We start from the raw sequence: 6,000 nt of genomic DNA, 5'->3' as shown, positions 1-6,000 counted from the left end.
TAACACGGAGAGGATATAGATATTCCAGCTTCAAGCTTGGAGCCAAAAAGTCCCTTATACAGAAGGCTGACGACTTTTTGGGAAGGAGTGGAAAGGTTATACTTATGCCAAGTTTACACGCATAGGATTTTATAAAAATCCTATAGCGAAATCCTTAAAGGTTCCAAAGAAAAGTGTTCACACGTAAAGAAGCGTCTATATGCATAGGGTAAGCACGTAATTAGTGCCGAAAATATTTTTGAGGGTGAAATATTTGAAAAGTTCAAACATGGATCCGTATTCAAATCTGGAAGAATTGGCGATTGGGTAGCCTGACTCAATTTGTGTGGCCAGATGTATAATTTCAAGATTCTATATTGTGGTTTCCATTTGTCTTTTTATAGTCATTCCATTCAGGTTACCCTGGATGTTTTTCATTGTGACAGATAGTTGTAATGCTCTGCTGAAAGAGGAAAAATATTTTAATTACATAGGATAAGAAAATTTCAGTAGGCTAATCAGTTAAAAGTCTTAAACTAGCCAGGGAAGGGTAAAATTCTAGTTATTTGACTTCTTGCTATCTCAGAAAGGGTTTAGGTAAGGAAAATGAAACTTTCAGGGATAAATTTACAGACTAAAGTATGTCCCGGGAAGGTATTTTGAAGCAACTACCTCTGCTCCTTCTCCCTCTAGAGGGCCTTGACCTTTGATGACCTTTGAAAATATGTGTTTTATAAAAGTGAAACGGTTGCAAAATAGATCTTCTGCTTAATTGAAGCACAACAAAATTGTTTTCAGCATCATAACTTTGCTCAATTTTGTTTTATAAGGTTTTAAAGATATGCAAATATATTTCCTAAATTTTGAAAAAAAACATTGGTATGGCTCAAAATTCTACTCAGATAACAGGAATTGCATTTTCAGAACTAAAGGCAGAGAAAAAGCAACTGGTAACTGAAAAATTAAGGTAAAATGTTGTTTTGCCAAAATTTCAATAGGCATAGACCTGTCATTTAGGCAAATTTCAGGGCCCTCTAGAGGGAGAAGGAGTGGAGGTGGGTACTTTAAAATACCTTCCCGGGACATACTTTAGCCTGTAGATTTATCCCTGAAAGTTTCATTTTCCTAACCTAAACCCTTTCTGAGATAGCAAGAAGTCAATTGACTAGAATTTTACCCAGGGAAGTGTTTATTCCAGTAAAAAATCACCATCTATCTTTTTTGCCTCCTTTAGCCTGTTTCCAGTTCCTGATTGCCATTTAAATTTCATTTTGTCTGTTACTCATTTCTTATCCATATTACTGAGGGGTCATAGCTAAGCACTAGAGAAGTCATTGTTAAATATCTTGTGCTTAAGTATATATAGCTTGTTGCAATTAACTAGAATTTCTAAGTATACAATGTTTGATGTGTTCTAAGCCAAAAGAAGGACCTGTAGGCCTATTGAAGAAATTATTGTAAAAAAGGATTCTTTATAATTTACATAATAATTATAGCTAATACATTCTACATGTAGCCCTACTTTACTTTACACTCAACCTTCCTAATATAGAAATATATTGCTGAAATTACATATTTTCCATTGATTCTTCCAATCAATCCCTTGACCCTAGTTCCTGTCAATTGAAGCAACTGTGAAAAAACAAGAACTGGAAAAAAAGTAAAAGGTGGCACAGTACCCTGGAAATATGTAATTTGGGCGATATATTTGCACATTAGACAGGTTGGGGGTAATTTTTTCTTCTTTATATTTTTCACATACAACTAAAGTGAACATGCCACCAACACCTTTTTATGTTCTTTCCAAATATAATAATTGCTTCTATTGTAAATTCAAATTTAAATACTTTTTAACCTAACCTAAATAATTTTGGAACTGACAAAACATAGTAAATTATTTTGTCAAAAACAAGCAAATATGCATACTTTAGTTGAAAATTCAACACCAAGAAAGAAGAAAACAGTATAATATTGTAAAATTTATTTATCAACTTAATTGTGGATAATCAGTGCTTTTGGATTATATGACATTTAAAAAAATGGATTTATGATGAAACAGTAAGTTTGAACCCAATGTTTTAAAGTTTGAGACCAATGTGTTAATTCTTTTTATGCCAAAAAACTAAAATATTTGGTCATTTTCAAAAGCTAAAAACTGCTTAAATTTGCAATAGAAGCAATTATTATATTCATAAAGAACATAAAAAAGCATCAAGTGGAATGTTCACTTTATTTGTAAGTCAAAAATATGAACAACAAAAAATTTACCAATTTATAGTATAGAGCTGCATGATTTTTCCCCTGGGTACATAGACTAAGTGGATGGTCACTTGTACCTGATTGTGTTTCTACTGTTATTAGTTGGATAGAAAAAAAACAAAGAAAGTTCCTATTGAAAAGAAAAGAGCCCAAAATTGAGATTGAATTGTCAAAGCTTGGAGGTTTGCCCCTTCAGTCTGTTTAAAGAAAACAAATTCATAATTGAAGCTTTGTTCATTTCAATCTTAAAGGTAACCTATGTTTGTGACACTTCATTAAATGTTTGTAAAGGGATACTTTTATTTATTCATTTGTCTTGTCTGTTTTCTACAAGATTGTTTTTTAATCTTTAAATTGATATGCATTTCTTACAAATTAATTAGTCATACCAGAGTTCTATTTATGAGTTTTTGACCTACTTTGTAATCCCTGGTCTCAAAATTTCATATAAATTTGTTGAAGCTAGGACACATAGAAATACTGTCTGTTTAAAGAAAATGGATAGACATAAGTAGGTTTTATTACACTAAAGCCCTAGGGTCATGGCAATTAAAACAAAACAATGAAGATTAACTTTAAAATACTTGACATCACATAATTATAACAGTCACAAAGAAAAACAAATCACAAAATTTTACTTCTCTGCTCTGTTGGAAAAGGAAGGACTGAAAAGGAAGTGCAATTGGAACCTAGGGCCCAGGCATCCTATGCTTTTGAATGTCCTTCCTGCTTACTGTCCCCAGATTGTTCTAGGTACTCATTTAAATTTTGGCCAATTCTTGCTTAGCTTAGAGAGTCACATCACTGACCCCTTTCCTAAACCAAATAAACTGGCAATGCCAGTAATTAAACCTGTGCTCCTTAGACAAGAGATTCTCAACCCAAATTGCCAACCACTTAGCAATGAACACAAATATGACCAGAAAACAACAATTACTTGAAAAAAGAAAATATTTAAAAAAATCAAGTCATAGTTGCCAGGATGCCTTGCTGCCATTTTCTCTACTCTCCTGTATATATATATATATATATATATATATATATATATATATATATATATATATATATATATATATATATATATATATATATATATATATATATATATATATATATATATATATATATATATATATATATATATATATATATATATATATATATATATATATATATATATATATATATATATATATATATATATATATATATATATATATATATATATATATATATATATATATATATATATATATATATATATATATATATATATATATATATATATATATGTTTAAAAAAATCAAGTCATAGTTGCCAGGATGCCTTGCTGCCATTTTCTCTACTCTCCTATAAACCATATATATTTTATTTAGACAAATTAATTTTAAGACAGGTATCAACAAAACTCCATCAGGGATTGTATTTACTCAAGATACAACCAGCAATATTAATGCTTAGCTTTGTGATATTCTAGTCTTGAAATAATAAAAAAAGAAGAATTATATGTTCTATGTTCTATTTCTTTTCTACCAGCTCATTTGTGATAGCAATATGCTTATGGTTGGCTTAAAATCTCTCTAAATGCTTTAAAATAGATGGAACTTTAAAAACAATATATACTGATGAGAAAAAAGAATGTTACCATAACTCTCTAAACTTGGTACTGTTTAAGACAATTTTTTAGCAAAGCAAATGCAAAACTTTAATGTATTTTGATATAAGATACTTCAGAGAGTTTTGACCAAATCTATGAATTAAAGGGCAAGGCATTCCTTCCCAATTTTTACAAAAGAAGAAGGTTGATTAAAAAAATAGATATATCTTTAACAGAAAGCAAGCGACATTAATGAAATTAATCAAAACAAAATTAACTGAGATTAAAGAATATCAGCTATATATTTATCTTATAGAAGGTGGCATAAAATATTGTTTCTCAAGTTAGAAAAACCCAGTGTTACAACTTAAAGTTCTAATCAATAACAGGAATTGTAATTTAAGAACTAAGGCCAGAGAAAAAAAAACTGAAAATTATGGTAATATGTTGTTTTTTCAAAGTTTCAAAAGTTATAGACATGTCATGTAGGCAAATTTTAGGACCCTCTATAGGGAGATGGAGTTGAGATAGGTACTTTGCAATACCTTTCTGGGACATACTTTAGCCTGTAGACATATCCCTGAAAGTTTCATTTTCCTAATCTAACCTCTTTCCAAGATAATCAAAAGCAGCTAAAGTAGAATTTTCTCCAACTGAAAATATAGTGTGGTTTAGATGCCAAGCCTGTTTGATATGGTAATATAAATCTTGCATGATGTTTTTCTTTTTTTAGTTTGATATAGGAATAATAAATCTCATTAATGTAACCTTCAAGCCCTGGGAATAAGAAAAGGATATAAACAGTAGCCTGATAAGAAAAGATATAAACAGTAGGGGGAAAAATATTCAAGATTACATTTTAGAAACAGGATTTATTTCTGATAATTGGATTCACAAAACTCAATTAGGCTATGTTCAAAGGTACAAAAAAGTTCCTAAACTTCTTGAATGGTCAAAATTAACCTAAGATAGACCTAAGTACAGTTCTATCATTAATGCAATCTTCAAGCCCTGAAAATAAGAAAAGGGTATACAAAGTAGCCTAGTTTGGGAATAAAATTCAAGATTGCATTTTAGAAACTAAATTTGTTTCTGATAATTGGATTCAGCAAACTTAACTAGCTACTTTCCTAGGCACAAAGAAGTCCTTACACTGAAATTTTACCCCAGGGCTCGTAAAGGAATATGTCCAAACTCTAAAACAATGCCCTAGCAGAAAAAAAGTGAAGCACCCAACTAAGCTAACCTTTTTAGAGTTACTGAGGATTACAACCAACCTATCCAAAGGCGATTTAAAACTATTTCTTCTTAAAAAAGCGTATGCATTAGAAAAAACTTTAAGGCTTTAGCTTATTACTTGTAAGGATTTTGCTCAGAACTTGAAATAATTTCAAGCTAAATTTTTCTTATTGAAACATAACAAACAAAATGAAAAACAAATTAATTTTGTTATGATATGACAAATAATTTGGTAACAAGGGAACATCAAAAAACATACTTGATAAGATTATGGAACAGCTCTTCTGATAATTTTGCAACAAACTATAGGGGAATTTAATGCATAGACCAAGTAGTCAAAATAATACTGGGATGTCCATGAATCAGCAAGACTAAAAAAAAGGTTTAAAATAAGAGCTTTGAGACATGATATCCTTCTAAATATCAAATTTCATTGAGATCCAATCACCTGTTTGTAAGTTAAAAATACCTCATTTTTTCTAATCTTTCAGAATTACCCCCCCCCAACTTCCCCAAAATGAGCGGATGCGTTCCAGTATGTCAATCATGTATCTAGGACTCGTGCTTCATATTCTCACCAAGTTTCATCCTGATCCCTCCACTCGAAGTTTTTTCCAAGTTTTAGGTTTCCCCCTCCCAACTCCCCCCCCCAATGTCACCAAATCTGGTTGGGATTTAAAATAAGAGCTCTAAGACACCATATCCTTCTAAATATCAAATTTCATTGAGATCCAATTGCCCATTTGTAAGTTAAAAATACCTCATTTTTTTAATTTTTCAGAATTACCCCCCCCCCCCAGCCACCCCAAAGAGAGAGGATCCGTTCTGATTATTTCAATCATGTATCTAGGACTTGTGCTTATTTTTCCCACCAAGTTTCATCCCAATCCCTCCACTCTAAGTGTTTTCCAAGATTTTAGGTTTCC

The sequence above is a fragment of the Artemia franciscana genome, chromosome 9 (assembly GCF_032884065.1).
Source record: "Artemia franciscana chromosome 9, ASM3288406v1, whole genome shotgun sequence".
Lineage (NCBI taxonomy): Eukaryota > Metazoa > Arthropoda > Branchiopoda > Anostraca > Artemiidae > Artemia > Artemia franciscana.
Note: the sequence above shows the minus strand (reverse complement) of the source record.